At 47.7% G+C, this 14,358-nt stretch overlaps 1 protein-coding gene across 4 annotated transcripts in view; it reads left to right on the top strand.

The window, feature by feature from the left end:
• Positions 1–14,358, top strand: part of CPEB1 (cytoplasmic polyadenylation element binding protein 1) — an 88,495-nt gene that overhangs the window by 8,903 nt on the left and 65,234 nt on the right. The window lies entirely within an intron of this gene.

Below are 14,358 nucleotides of genomic sequence, written 5' to 3'. Positions count from 1 at the left end.
TTCCTGTCGGGGAGCCAAGGTCCAGCTGACAGAGGCTCTCTCCCAGAAGCCATGGCTTAATTTCTACATGCAGGCAACTCAGGGAAGATGCCAACAGCTGGAGAGGTGGGCTGGACACCCAGTGCCCAGGGTGTGCCCACACCTCCAGGTTAGTCAACCTCTGCTTGGAGTATACCAAAATTGTAGGGAGCAGAAGAAAGTCATGTGTTCAGCATAAATCCTACTGTCTGTTAGTTGAGGTGTCATAAGTTCTGTCAGTTCTGGTAGTGGTAGGAAGTCAAAATCCAGGTTACCAGATGCCAGCAAAAGGTGGCAGGCAGGTCTGCTATTTTAGCCCTTTTCTCTGTCCACCATGAGGAGGACTGTGGATCAGAGTGACTGTGGATCCACACCTGCAGGGCACTGCACAGTAATAAAGAAGTGCCAGACTGTAGAAGCCTCAGGCTAAGTGGAATGAAGAAACTGGACCCAGGTTGCCTAGTACACGATTCCACTTGCAAGGAGTTGAAAATGAGGCAGAACGAATGGGTGACAACACAAGTCTGATTGGTAGGTTGAGGGCAGGAAAGGGCACCAGGAAACCAGCAGGATGTTGGATGTGTTCCATGTCTTGATGTATGTGGTGGGGACCTTGGGCAATGCAAGTGGGTAAAAGGTGATCCAACTATGTGCTCTTAAGAGGCCCCTCTCATTGTAGGGTGTATCTGTCAGTTAAGTACTAGACTGCCAGGGATCTAACTTGACCCTGAGCTGCCAAAGCCAGGCCATGGCAGCATGTTCCCAAAGCCAGTATCGGGTATGAATGCCGTTTTTAGAGGCAGGGAAAGAGATCTTCCATCCTGTTCTACCATCTTCAGATGGCTTTTGGGGCTGGATCATTTTGAAGCCAGGAGCTGGGAACTCCACTTTGAGATTGCCTATGTAGGTGGTGGGGACTCAGCTATTGGAGCCATCATCCACGGCTTCCCAGGACACCTAGTAGCAGGAAACTGGAGTGGGGAACTGGAGGCAAGACTTGATATCCAGTACTGACCTGAGATGTCTAAACTGGAGTTTCAGCTCTCCGAATGCCTGCATGTCCATGATGAAGCAGTGCAAGTTAATCTCACTGCATCTCAATATTGAGTGTTGCTTCCAGTGTTGTGTGCAGAGCACCCTGGATTCCTATTCAAGTGTAGCGATTGTGCCAAGGAAAAGTATTCAAGTGATTGGGCTTTAAGAAGCACAGACTTTATTTTTTGAGACTTTTTAAAAAAAATTTATTTTTATTGGAAAGGCAGATGTACAGAGAGGAGGAGAGATAGAGGAAGATCTTCCATCCGATGATTCACTCCCCAAGTGAGCGCAATGGCTGGTGTTGTGCTAATCCAAAGCCAGGAGCCAGGAACTTCTTCCAGGTCTCCCATGCAGGTGCAGGGTCCCCAAGGCTTTGGGCTGTCCTCAACTACTTTCCCAGGCCACAAGCAGGGAGCTGGATGGGAAGTGGAGCTGCCGGGATTAGAACCGGCACCCATATGGGATCCCAGGGCGTTCAAGGCGAGGACTTTAGCCTCTAGGCCACGCTGCTGGGCCTGAGGCTTTTTTTTTTTTTTTTTTAATTTAACTTGAGAGAAAGGCTACAGTTATTTAACTGGGTATTTGCCAGACATTTTCTTGAACATGAAAAAAGTAAGTCGGTTACTTCACAAAAAAATCAGAATATTGCCATTGGCAAAATTTGAGCTTTGAAGAAAAAAAATCAGAATTTGTGAAAACCTTTGTCTGCCACCGAATGAGCTTGATGCCTTCCCCAGTGCTTGGGGAAGACTCCCCCGAGAGGTGGTGCTGTTCACTGATGTGTCAGTTTGCAGAGTCTGCATAATCTCATAAACTAGTGTCTGTGACACGTTACTAATATGACATCAGATTCATCCAAAATGCAAGATAGACCAGTGCGTTTCAGTTTTTTATGTGGCTCACTCTCCCACCTGCCTGCAGTACGTGAGACCACAGAGACCCACATACTGCGCAGGCAGCACCTGCTTCCTACCCAGGTATTCATTAGCAGGAAGTGGGACTCAAAAGCCAAGCCAGACGTGAACCCTGGCACTCGCCCATACAGGACGTGGGCTACCGAGAAGTGTCTGTAAGCTGCTACCCCAACTGCTGCAGCATGTGAAAAACGAGTCTGTTGAGCTGCAGATTCCATGGTGCAATTAAGCTAACACTTCTTGAGAGTTCTTGTGTAATATCAAAGCGGCAGAGCCACACTTCTCTGAAAAAGCTGTTAGAACATTTCTTTGGGGGTTGAGTGTTATGCTGTGGCTGGCATCCCATGTGAGCACTGGTTCAAGTCCCAACTGCTCCACTTACAATCCAGCTCGCTGCTGACGCACCTGGGAAAGCAGCAGGTGACCACGTACTTGGGCTCCTGCAGCACCTGTGGGAAACCTGGATGCCATTTGAGGAGTGAACAAACAGGCAAAAGATCTCTGTCTCCCCCTCTCTGTGTAATTCTGTGTTTCACATCTTTTTTTTTTTTTAAGATTTATTCATTTTTACTGGAAAGTCAGATACACAGAGAAGAGGAGAGACAGAGAGCAAGACTTTCCGTCCAGTGACTCACATCCCAGGCGGTCACAACAGCTGAAGCTGCGCTGATCTGAAACCAGGATCTGAAATCTGAATCCAGGAGCTTCTTCTGGGTCTCCCACACAGGCGCATGGTCCCAAGGCTTTGGGCTGTCCTCGACTGCTTTCCCAGGCCACAAGCAGGGAGCTGAATGGAAAACAGGGCTGCTGGGATTAGAACCAGTGCCCATACGGGATCCCAGCATGTGCAAGGCGAGGACCTTGGTACTAGATTACCACACCGGCCCTCTGTGTTTCAAATCTTAAATTCCTCTTTCCAACTAATCTGTGACAAGTATCTTCCTAACAATAACAATGAAACATAAAAACAGATTATAGAAACACAAAGGAAAATCCAGCTCACTTCCACTAAACCAGGTAGTAAAAAGGTATGCAAGAATATCAATGAATGCCACTGTTTTTACCAATTTTGTATCTGTGCTCATACCTGGTGGGTTTCAAAAGTGGCTACTTCTTTCAGTTGTAATTTCTTATGAATAAGCATTGACAGCTAGAGTCCGCTGGCACCAACACACAGTGTTGGTAATTTTTACCAGAGTACAGTGGAGTCCTAAGGCCAGAGTTACTGAGAACCAGTGTCCATTGGAACGACTGATGAGTTATACTTCTCATACATCTTCAGTAACACCAAGAAGGAGTGAAAACATTGTGAACTCTTGAAAAAATGTCCGTCAGATCTGATAAAACACAGTGAACTTCGTAAAAAAAAAAAAAAAAGACTTCAGAGGGGAGAGAACCATCTGATGTCTGATTTAAAAAATGAGTAAGGGCTGAGTGGATGTTGTGGCACTGCAGGATATAAGTTGCTGTCTGTAATGCGAGTGTCTCCTATGAACACTGGTTTGAGTCTCAGCTGCTCCACTTCACATGCAGCTCTCTGCTGATGTGCCTGAGAAAACAGTGCAGGATGGCTCAAGTCCTTGGGCCCCTGTCACACAGTGGGAGACCTGGATGAATTCCAGACTCATCAATAGTCTTTGGGCTGGCCCAGCCCTAGCTATTGCAACCATTATGGGGGCAAGAATCATGGAAGATGGAAGATATTCTCTCTCTCAATATATCCCTATCTTTGTAAATGTTATATTTTCTTAGAACAGGTGAGGTGGTGGAGATGAGGGTGGGGATGGTCGCTCTCTGCAGAAGCTTGAGGGGGTGGTTCAGGGGTGATGGGCTGGCTGCCTGAGAGAGGGTCTAAATGTGCGCGAGAGCTGGCCATGTGACCAGGAGGTGCCGAGGGTGAAAAGAAGTGGACTCAGTGGTTAGGCCAGCCGGTTGGACTGGGGATAAAGGAAGGCAGTAGAAGCCTTGTCAGAGTGGGCAGGGCCGGACAAGTCCTCACCAGAATGTGAGGGTGTGCCATTCTCACAGAGGAAAGGACTTGCCTAGAGGAGTTGACAATCTGGGTCATCACTCAGTTTGTGGTGTGCTAGGGCTCCAGTCAGGACCCCGGTCTGCAGAGCTCTTTCTTATGAATTCGGACAGTTTGGGAAGCAGCTGTCTGGAGGGGAGAGCATAGGAGACCAGCCCGGGGAGCAGCTCTTTTTGTGGCTGGTCTCTGGTCCAGAAGGAAAACCTCAGGTTCTGAAATGATTTTTTCTTTTTAAAAAAGATTAATTTACATGTTTTAAATAGGAAAGGCAGGTTTCCAGAGAGAAGGAAAGACAGAGAGGAAGATCTTCTATCTGCTGCTTCAGTCCCTGAGTGGTTGCAGCAGCTGAAGCTGAGCTGAGCTGAAGCCTGGAGCTTCTTCTCTGTCTCCCACGTGGGTACAGGGACCCAAGGCCTTGAGCCATCCTCCACTGCTGTTCCAGGCCACGGTAAGGGAGCTGGAATGGGAAGTGGAACAGCCGGGACTAAAATTGGCCCCATGAGTCTCAAAGCTTAAGAAGGAAGTCAAAGCCATGTTTGGAGTTTGTGTTGCTACTGTAAGAACACTTGTGATGCGGGCTGTATGGGTCTGTCTGATGGTAGTCTGTGTTGGTGCTGCCAGGTACTGTTAAGAGACAAGCTATGAAAGACCTTAGAGTTTAACAAATCAGTGGGCTGACAGTTTGCTGGGTAAGTGTGACATGAGCTACAGTGACAGCAACTGTGAGCTCATGAAACTCTTGAGTATTCTTGGTATTAAATATTACCTGAACGTGCTCAGAAACCTGTCCTGTAAATCTTAGTAAGTATTTCCTATTTCCAGACCAAGTTGATAATGATGGACAGTGGGTGAAATTGTCCCTGTAGAATCTGGAGTGTGACCAGAGATGTCCAGGGGCAGTCAGGGGTAAGTGGCTCCTGAGTAGTGTGGACAGCAGCTGGGGACTCTGTAAGAGACCTTGAAGCATTACCAGGTTCATCCTTAAAGTGGTCACCGAGGGGCAGGCGTGTGATGTCGGATATTCTCCAGGGGCTGTGCTGGCAGAATACTGCAGGTGGAGCGGGAAAACGGAGCTAAGTGAAGGAAGCACATGATTTTTCTAGGAGTTTGGTACAGAGCAGAAGAAAAGATAGTGACTTGGGATACATTAAGGCAAGAAAGATATGAGAGAGCCCAGAGCATGCCTGAAGCTGGAAGGAGAGGAGTCGGTAGAGGGCAGACTTGGGTGCTGAGGGAAGAGGAAGAACCCTGGGTCTAATGGTGGTGGTACTGCTGAGAGGGGAAGGAGGCAAGGACCTCTACAGCCTCAACTCAGTTACTTAAACTCACTCCCCCACCCCCCTTTTTTTTAATTTTACTTGAAAGACCGTGCTACAGAGATAAGCAGAGACAAATATTCCATCAGCTGGTTCACTCCCCACATGGCCACAACGGCTGGAGCTGAGCTGGTCTGAAGCCAGGAGCCTCTCCCGTTCTCCCATGCGGTTTCAGGGTCTGCTTTCCAGCATGTACATAAGAAGGAATGTAGAAAGGCAGCAGAGTAGCTGGGGCTCAACCCAGGCACACTGAAAGCGGACTCAGATGTAGCAGATAGCAGCTTGGCATCTGTGTCCAGTGTCTGCCTTTCCGGACTGGAGCTAGTGCTGCAGAACCACCCACACAGAAGCAGCAGAAACGGTTAGATGCCCCCAAAGAGCTGGTGCTAAGGACATGTGCTCTGGCAATTTGCTGTTAGTTCTATACTGATAATGAAGAGCAGAACCCCTATAGGTGTACAGATTATGGAATGCTCTGCTGGATCTTAAACAGCCCTTTCATGAACCACAGAACAGGAAATGGTACAGCTCCTCATGAGGAAGTGACAAACTTTCCTTGAGAAAAAATGCAAATCATCTAGCCAGATCACCATGTTTTGGTCATGAAGCCACTCAAAAGCCAATTCTCTTGACTTGATTTTAATGGCTGTTAGGAAATGCTTCTCTTGGTTTTCCACCTTGAGCTGGCCATGCAAAAATCTAAGATGTGAAAAGTACGTGGGTCCATATGCAGCTACCCAAAGTGTACCCTTTTGAAATGACAGCGTGATAATCTCAACACAGTTCAAGTCAGTATGTCACATATACTGAAGCTCTGTTAGATACTGAGATTACAGAGACAGGTCAAAGAAACTTTGCTGCCGGACATTAATAAGTGGGACAGAGGGACAAATTCATTGAGGTGAGTAGAGAGCTAAGAAAGCGCAGAATGCTATAGCAGAGAGTAGAGTCTTGGATGGGGTTCCAGGCTCCCGTTGCAAGCACTTGGAGGGCTAAGCTTGCGCTTGCTCACTCTCCCCCTCCCTCAAAGGCTCCTCCCCATCCCTTTGTCTCTCTCAAATAAAATCAAAATACATTTAAAAGCCTCTATGGCCAAACTAGAGTGTGCTGTCAGGCAGACCAGCCTTCCTGAGTCGGCAGAGCGCTGAGTCTAGTGTAGATGATGACCGCAGGCAGTAAAGAGACTGAGGAATCAGTGGTGTAGGTCTCAGATTGTGGACTGAAGGCACACTGGGTAGATTTAACCCAGATGCAGCAGAACCAGCACTGGCTTCTGACCACTGAAGATCTGCAGGTCAGGGGGTTGACCTGAATGGCTGGCCTTCACTGGTTGTGCCTAGGCAGTATGAGTGCTGAAGGCCAAGTTGGGGTTTGCAGATGAGACACTTGCAGAATTCCTCCACCTGAGAAGTGCAGTATTTTGAGATCTTCCTCTTCAGCTAGCAACATATATCTGGTGTGGATTCAAATTTTTACAGAATTCTGATTCTTTTAAAGTTTTAATTTTAAATAATTAAAATTTTTACAGAATTCCGATTCGTTTAAAGTTTTAATTTTAAATAATTAAAATTTTTAAAGAATCTAGATTTAAAATTTTTTTAAAAAAGATTTTATTATTATTGGAAAGCCGGATATACAGAGAGGAAGATCTTCTATCCGATGATTCACTCCCCAAGTGAGCCGCAACGGGCTGGTACATGCCGATCCAAAGCCGGGAACCTAGAACCTCCTCCAGGTCTCCCACGCGGGTGCAGGGTCCCAAAGCCTTGGGCCATCCTCGACTGCTTTCCCAGGCCACAAGCAGGGAGCCGGGTGGGAAGTGGAGCTGCCGGGACTAGAACCGGCGGCCATATGGGATCCCGGGGCGTTCAAGGCGAGGACCCTAGCCGCTAGGCCACGCTGCCGGGCCCAGATTTTAAAATTTTGAAGAATTATAGTTCTCTTAAAGAAATTTAAAGAATTTCAATTTTTAAAAAGATTTATTTTTATTGGAAAGTCATATATACGGAGAGAAGGAGAGAACAGAGCAAGATCTACCGTCAGATGATTCACTCCCCAAGTGACCGCAACAGCTGGAGCTGAGCCATTCCGGAGCCAGGAGCTTCTTCTGGGTCTTCCAGATGGGTGCAGGATGCCAGGACTTTGGGCCATCCGCGACTGCTTTCCCAGGCCACAAGCAGGGAGCTGGATGGGAAACAGGGCTGCCGGGATTAGAACTGGCGTCCATATGGAATCCTGTTGTGTTCAAGGTGAGGACTTCAGGTGCTACGCTATCGCACTGGGCCCAAGAAGTTCAATTTTTAAAGGAAGATTGGGAAAGCAGTGAAGCACAGCCCAAAGTGTTAGACCCCTCACACGTGTGGAAGGAACTCGAAGAAGCTCCTGGCTCCTGGCTTCAGATCGGCACAGTACTGGCCATTGTGACTACTTGGAGTGAACCAGCTGTGAAAGATCTTTCTGTATCTCCTTTGTAAATCTGACTTTCCAATAAAAAATAAATCTTAAAGAAATTAGTAGCACAATAGCCAGCACAGTATTCTAGTGGCTAAAGTCCTTGCCTTGTAAGCACCAGGATCCCATATGGGAGCTGGTTCGTGTCCTGCCAACCCCACTTCCCACCCAGCTCACTGCTTGTGGCCTGGGAAAGCAGTGGAGGACAGCCCAAAGCCTTGTGCCCCTGCACCCATGTGGGTGACCCAAAAGAGGCTTGAGACTCCTGGCTTCAGATTGAGCACAGCGCTGACCGGCCGTTGCGACTGCTTGGGGAGTGAATCAACAGACAGAAGATCTTCTCTCTCTCCTCCTCTCTGAATATATGACTTTTCAATTAAAAAATATAGATCTTTAAAAAAAAAGAATTATGAAAGATACTTTACAGATGCAAAGAGAAACCCATTTCTGTGGCTGAAACAATTTGGCTTCCTTTTGAACCCAGCAAGGATGAGTAAACAGAGTGTCTCAGAGCCACCCCAGTTTAGTCACCCATGTGGAACGGGACACCTACCCCTGGCAGGTTGGCTGTTGAGTCTGTGCCTGCATCTGACATGTGTCTAACCTGTGATGGGCACACATTCAGCGTTTGGGATCATCAGAGCTCACGGATACCTCTGTGATGGAAACTTAAGTGCTGCTGTTGCTGGAAATGGTGGTCACAGGTGGAGGGAGGGAAAAGGAGAGTGTCTTTTTCATACGGCTCCCTGCCCACGTTTTTGTATCCCATGATGGCAGTGGTAATTCTTGTCTGTTGAAGAGAAGGCTGAGGCCTGATGTAACAGAACACATCTTAGTCGTTCATTTTAACAGTAGGTATGGAGGTAAGACTAGTTTGTCTGGAGGCTGTTTTTTCACTGTACCATCAGTATCAATCTATTTTTAAGTTGTTTTTAAATCTTTCCAATGAAGATTTAGAGAAAATGAGAGAAAGAGATCTTCCATTTGCTTGTTGACTCCCCAAACGGCTGCAATAGCCAGAGCTGAGGTGATCAGGAGCCCAAGGCTTTAGGCTGTCCTCTGCTGCTGTCCCAGGCCATAAGCAGGGAGTTGGATGGAAAATAGAGCGGCCGGGACGTGAACTGGGCATCCCTATGGGATGCCATCACTGCAAGGTGGAGGATTTGCCAGTTGAGCTATCTCACTGGGCCCCAGCATTAATCCTGCAAGGTGTTGCCTTGTTTTATCGGATTACCTGTTGTCTCCCAGCTTTCACTAGTACTAAAGTGCATACTCTGAGTCTATTGAAGCCTGCCTCCTGTTCAGACTAACAGAAGGTCAAAAAGAAAAAGGCTGTGAGCTCGCTCACTTCATGAGTGTCAGTAGCAGAGCAGCCAGGAGACACTCTTCATAGTGGCAGAACTCTGGTCCGAGGTCGGACCTGCCGTTCGCCGAGGTTGAGATGTAGACCATGTGTAGGTAATGAGTGCAGGAGTGGGTAGCAGCAGCCTTTTGAAGATGAGAAACTAGGAATGTATCTCCCCAGAGAATTTAAAGGGTATTAGTGTATTTCATAGTAGATTCAGGTTTTAGGCAATTCCACAGTATGACACATTTTGGTTCCTGTAGTGAAATATTTTTAGTCTTTTAAATAATTAGGGTGAAGAGTTCTGGGATTCCTAGTACAGAAAGACCTGGGATCTTCAAAGAAGCAGTTGTCCTACTTTAGTTCACTTATCTCCTCCGACAGCAGGTAGGTCTCTGCTCCTTGCAGTGGCTTCTGACCCTGTGATGTAATGACGGTGGTGCTGGTAGATGCCATCTGTTTATCCAATGTACGGGTGTGTCCTAAGTTGTGTATGTCTGTTAATTCAGAAGCTCTGTGAGATAGGATTCTTTGAGAGAACATACACTTTGTCCACTGTTGATGATCCCAGATGTGCACAGTGACTGTGTTGTGCTGAGAAGCAGCCAGGAGCTCAGTCCAGATCTGCTCCCTGGGTGGAAGGCAGGAACTCAGTTCCTTGTGTGCTCACCCCTGCCTTCCAGGGTGTACAGCAGCAGGAAGCTGAAGCTGGTTACCAAATCCAAACACTGGGTTGTGGGACGTAGGAATCTCAGTCTCTCTCTGATATTTTGTTCCATCTGAAAGGCAGAGTTACAGAGTGGGGATAGAGATAAACTTGCATCTGCTGTTTCACTTTCTAAATGGCCTCAACAGCCAGGACTGAACCAGGCCTAAGTCCTCTCTTCGATGTGAATGCAGAGGCCCAAGGACATGGGCTATCTTCTGCCTTCCCATGCGTCCTAGCAAGGAGTTGTATCAGAAGTGGAGCAGCCGGGATTTGAACCGGTGCTGATGTGGGATGCCAACACTGCAGGCAGCAGCAGCCCACCGTACTATGCCACAACGCCAATCCCGATATAAGAATCTTACAGTGTGTTAAGCACTGGTCCAAATGTCTGCCCCAGTGTTGGGGATTTTATCTCTTACGATGCAGTGTAGGAAAAGTGGTAGACGTGCTCCTCAGCTGACATGGGCCTGAGATTTTTTTCTCCCCCTTGCAAATTGGTGGTTCAAGGTATGTGTTGGTACATACTAATAAGGTCAAGCAGTATGGAGCACAAATTGAACACCTCACTTTTATTTTTAATTAACATAGGGAGGGTCATAAGTGAGAGCTGTGATTTGGTGTTGCATGAGAAGGGGTGAGAGGTGTGTCAGGTACCAGTTGCTTGGAGTTTATGCTTCGTAGCCTAAGTTCTAGCAGGGCAGGGTGACCAGAGGCCACATTCAATAAAAAGCAGTAAGGTAACTGCCAACCTCAGAGAATGCTAACTCCTTAGCCTGGCATGGGAGGCTGTCTTCTCAGTGTGCTTCCTTCTCTGAGTCATACAGGACTAGTGTTTTTGTTTGTTTTAATTGGTTTGAAAGACAAGACAGTGGAGAAGGAGAGATTGGAACGATTAAGTTTTTTCATCTGTTGGTTTGTTCACCAAATGGCCACAACAGCCAGATCTGGGCCATGCAAAACCAGGAACCAGGAACTCTGTCCTGACCTCCCGCATCATTGCTGCTTTCTCAGCCTCACTAGCACTAAGTCTGATCTGAAGCAGAGAGCAGCTGGGATACAGGCTGCTGCTGTGGCCGACCGGCTGAGCTGCCCTTCCCCGTCTCCCACCCCCTCCAGCCTGTGGTTCCTGTGCCTCCCTGCCCTGTGTCCTTCCAGCCGCTGCCTTTACCATTGCCCTGGAGACATGTCTGCCAGGCCACCCGGGCTTGGAGATCTGTGTGTGCTTAGAGCACATTGTGTGGGTTTACCTGGCCATGCTAGGGCTCCCTTTCCAGACTTCAGAGTTTTTCTTTAAAAAGAAAATTGAAAGACACAAAAGTCGTCTATCCAGCCGTTCACTCCCCCACATGCCTGCAACAGCCAGGACTGGCCCAGGCTAAAACTTGGAGCCCGACAGCAGGAATCAGACCCAGGCATTCAGGGAACGGATACGTTTATTATCATAAACAGGTGCACACTCCTAAGATCTGCGGGCTGTTCATTCTTGCCGTCTTATTAGCCTTTGTGAAACTGTGCAGTTGGAAAGGTGGAAATCCACAGCTGTGGGAAGGGCCTGGAGTCTCTGGGTTTAATTGTCGTTGATGGTTCCTCCGGAGGGCTTGGGGAAATGAGCTTTCAGGCATTCTGGTTGTCATCACTGCTCTCAGAGGCTGCTGGTCTAATCAGGAGCTCAAGGTTGTGGTTGAGCCTTGTTTACTCCCTGTGCGGTCATCTTACAGAATTGATCACTTCTGGCCATTCTCATGCTTACCTTGATTTTAGTAGCTTAAACCAGGCACAACGCTAAGCTTTGTTTTTGATGTGTCCTGGTTAAATTGGTGCCCGTTTGTGGTTGGGTGGTTGGTTGGCTTTCCTAAGATGACTGGGAATGATGGAAACAGGTGAGTCAGACTCCTTAAAAGACTTGGTCATCCACCAGTGTTTCCTGGCTTGCTGTGTGGGGCGAAGGGTGTGGAGAGTGAGGAAGAGGAGGTGTGGAGTGGCAGGTTTCTGCCTGCTGATGGTTGAGAGTAGTGGCGGTTGCTGAACGAACACTGCACAAACACATTCAGTAATGCCCTGCGAGTTTTCCCATGTCAGTAGATTTGGCTGTACTCTAACAACGGCATTGCCAGTGCTGGGCTCTGGCTCCGCACCCCGGCTAACTGCTGTGCACAAGCTGGGAAGAAGCAGGAGTCACTTCCTTGGCTTCCTGCAGTGGCCTGGTCCTTGTGGGCGTGTGAGGAGGGAGCCTGTGGATGGATAGGGTCACTCTCTCAGTCTCTGCCTTTCAAAACCAAAAAAGCCCAAACCGTATTAATGACCATTTGTCTCCTGGTGGTGTCTGTGCCATTCTTGATGCTTATCACACCTTTTCTTGTGATTACATCTTCAGATGTGAAAAGTTGCAGCCGCTGAAGTAGCTTCTAGCAGACTAAGTGTTCCACAAACATTGCCAAAATTGGGTCTGCACCCTATACCCATTTCATGTATGGGGGAAATGAAGCATTGCTTTTTAAAAATTCTGACCTTACAGTCAGTAAATGATAGAACACTTGTTTTTTTTTTTTTTAATTTTATTTTTTCCCATTAATTACAATGTATTACGCAACACGATTTCATAGGTACTGGGATTCTCCCCCCCTCACCCCAAACCCTTCCCCCCCGTGGATTCCTCCATCCTGATGCATAGCCACAGCTCAAGTTCCGCTGCGATTCCCTCATTGCAAGCATATACCATACATAGAGTCCAGCATCCCATTGACCAAATTCAACGACCTCTTAGGGAGGCCCTCTCAGGTCTGAAGGCAGAGCCAGCAGAGTGTCATCCTGATCAACTAGAAGCTCCAACATATCATCAGCAACAATCCAGGTATGATGAGGCTGGTGCAGAGTCCACTGACTGACATAGACCATCATAGCGTCTCCCCTTGTCCAGTTTTTCGTTGCCAACACATAACTGAGGTGGTTGACCGATCTATTCCATCGTCCGTCTTTTCTTGGTTAATGTTCTGATTCCTCCATTATGATTAAGCAGAACACTTGTTTTTAAAGAGGTCTTTTTTTTTTTAAAATATGGATTTTACTAGAAAGAGATCCTCCATTTGCTGGTTCACACCCTTAATGTCCAAAGCTGTGCCAATCTAAAGCTGGGAGTCGGGAGCTTCTGGGTGCAGGATCCCAAGGCTTTGGGCCGTCCTCCACTGCCTTCCCAGGCCACAAGCAGGGAGCTGGATGGGAAGCGGGGCTGCCGGGACACGAACTGGCACCATATGGGATACTGGCATGTTCAAGGTGAGAACTTTAGCCACTAGGCTTCCATGCAAGGCCTGACTTAAAAAAAAAAAAAAAAAAAAAAAAAGATTTATTTCTTTTTATTGGAAAGTCAGATTTACAGAGAGGAGGAGAGACAAAGATCTTCCATCTGCGGGTTCATTCCCCAAGTGGCCACAGCAGCTGAGCTGATCTGGAGCCAGGAGCTTCCTCTGGGTCTCCCACATGGGTGCAGGGTCCCAAGGCTTTGGGCCATCCTTGACTGCTTTCCCAGGCCACAAGCAGGGAGCTGGATGGGAAGTGGAGCAGCTGGGATACCAGCTGGAGCCCATATGGGATCCTGGTGCATACAAGGTGAGGGCTTTAGCTAGGGTACTATGCCGAGCTCAAAGCTTGACTTTTAAAAAATGTGTTTGAAAGGCAGAGTTAGAAATGAAGAGTTTTTTTTACATCCACTGGTTCACCCACAAGTGATTAATTTCACTGGAAATGGGTCAGACGTCCATGGTCTCCAAATGGGCAGCAGGGGTTCCAGTACTTGGGCCATCTTCTGCTTTCTCAGGCACATTAACAGGGAGCTATATTCCATGTGGCTTGACTAGGACTCTAAAACTGGTGTTCATGGAGTAGTCTTAACCCGCAACGTTGCCCTGAGAATCCTTTTTTTTTTTTTTTTTTTTTTTTGGCAGGGGTAAACATTTGTCTATTTGAAAGGTAGAATAACAGATCTTCATCTGCTGGTTAACTCCCATATGGCTGTAATGGCCAGTACAAAACCAGAAGCTTGGAACTCCATATGGGTTTCACACATCGATGGCAGGGACCCAAGCACTTGGGCCTTTTGTGTTGCTTTATCAGGCTCATTCTCAGGGAGCTAAGACTAAAGTGGAGCAGCTGGGTCATCAACTGGCACACCACGTGGGATGCCACTGATACGGACAGTGGTGGCTCAGCCTGCTGACCTGCTGTGCCACAACACTGGACTCAGAACCCGCCCCCTCTTTTTTTAAAGTTTTTAATTGAAAAGGCAGATTTCCAGAGAGATGGAGAGACTGAAATCTTTATCTACTATTTTATTCCTCAGATGGCTGCAATAGTTGGAGTGGAGCCAATCTGAAGCCAGGAGCTTCTTATAGGTCTGCCACATGGGTGGCATGGGGTCCCAAGGACTTGAGCCATGCTCCGCTCCCTTTCCAGATCTTAAGCACGGAGCTGGATTAGAAGTAGAGCAGCCAGGACTTGAACTGGTACCCATATGGGATGCTGGTACTGCATGCAGAGGGTTA

The sequence above is a fragment of the Ochotona princeps genome, chromosome 6 (genome assembly GCF_030435755.1).
Source record: "Ochotona princeps isolate mOchPri1 chromosome 6, mOchPri1.hap1, whole genome shotgun sequence".
Lineage (NCBI taxonomy): Eukaryota > Metazoa > Chordata > Mammalia > Lagomorpha > Ochotonidae > Ochotona > Ochotona princeps.
The sequence above is the reverse complement of the archived record's forward strand: the minus strand, read 5'-3'. Positions and strand labels throughout refer to the sequence as shown.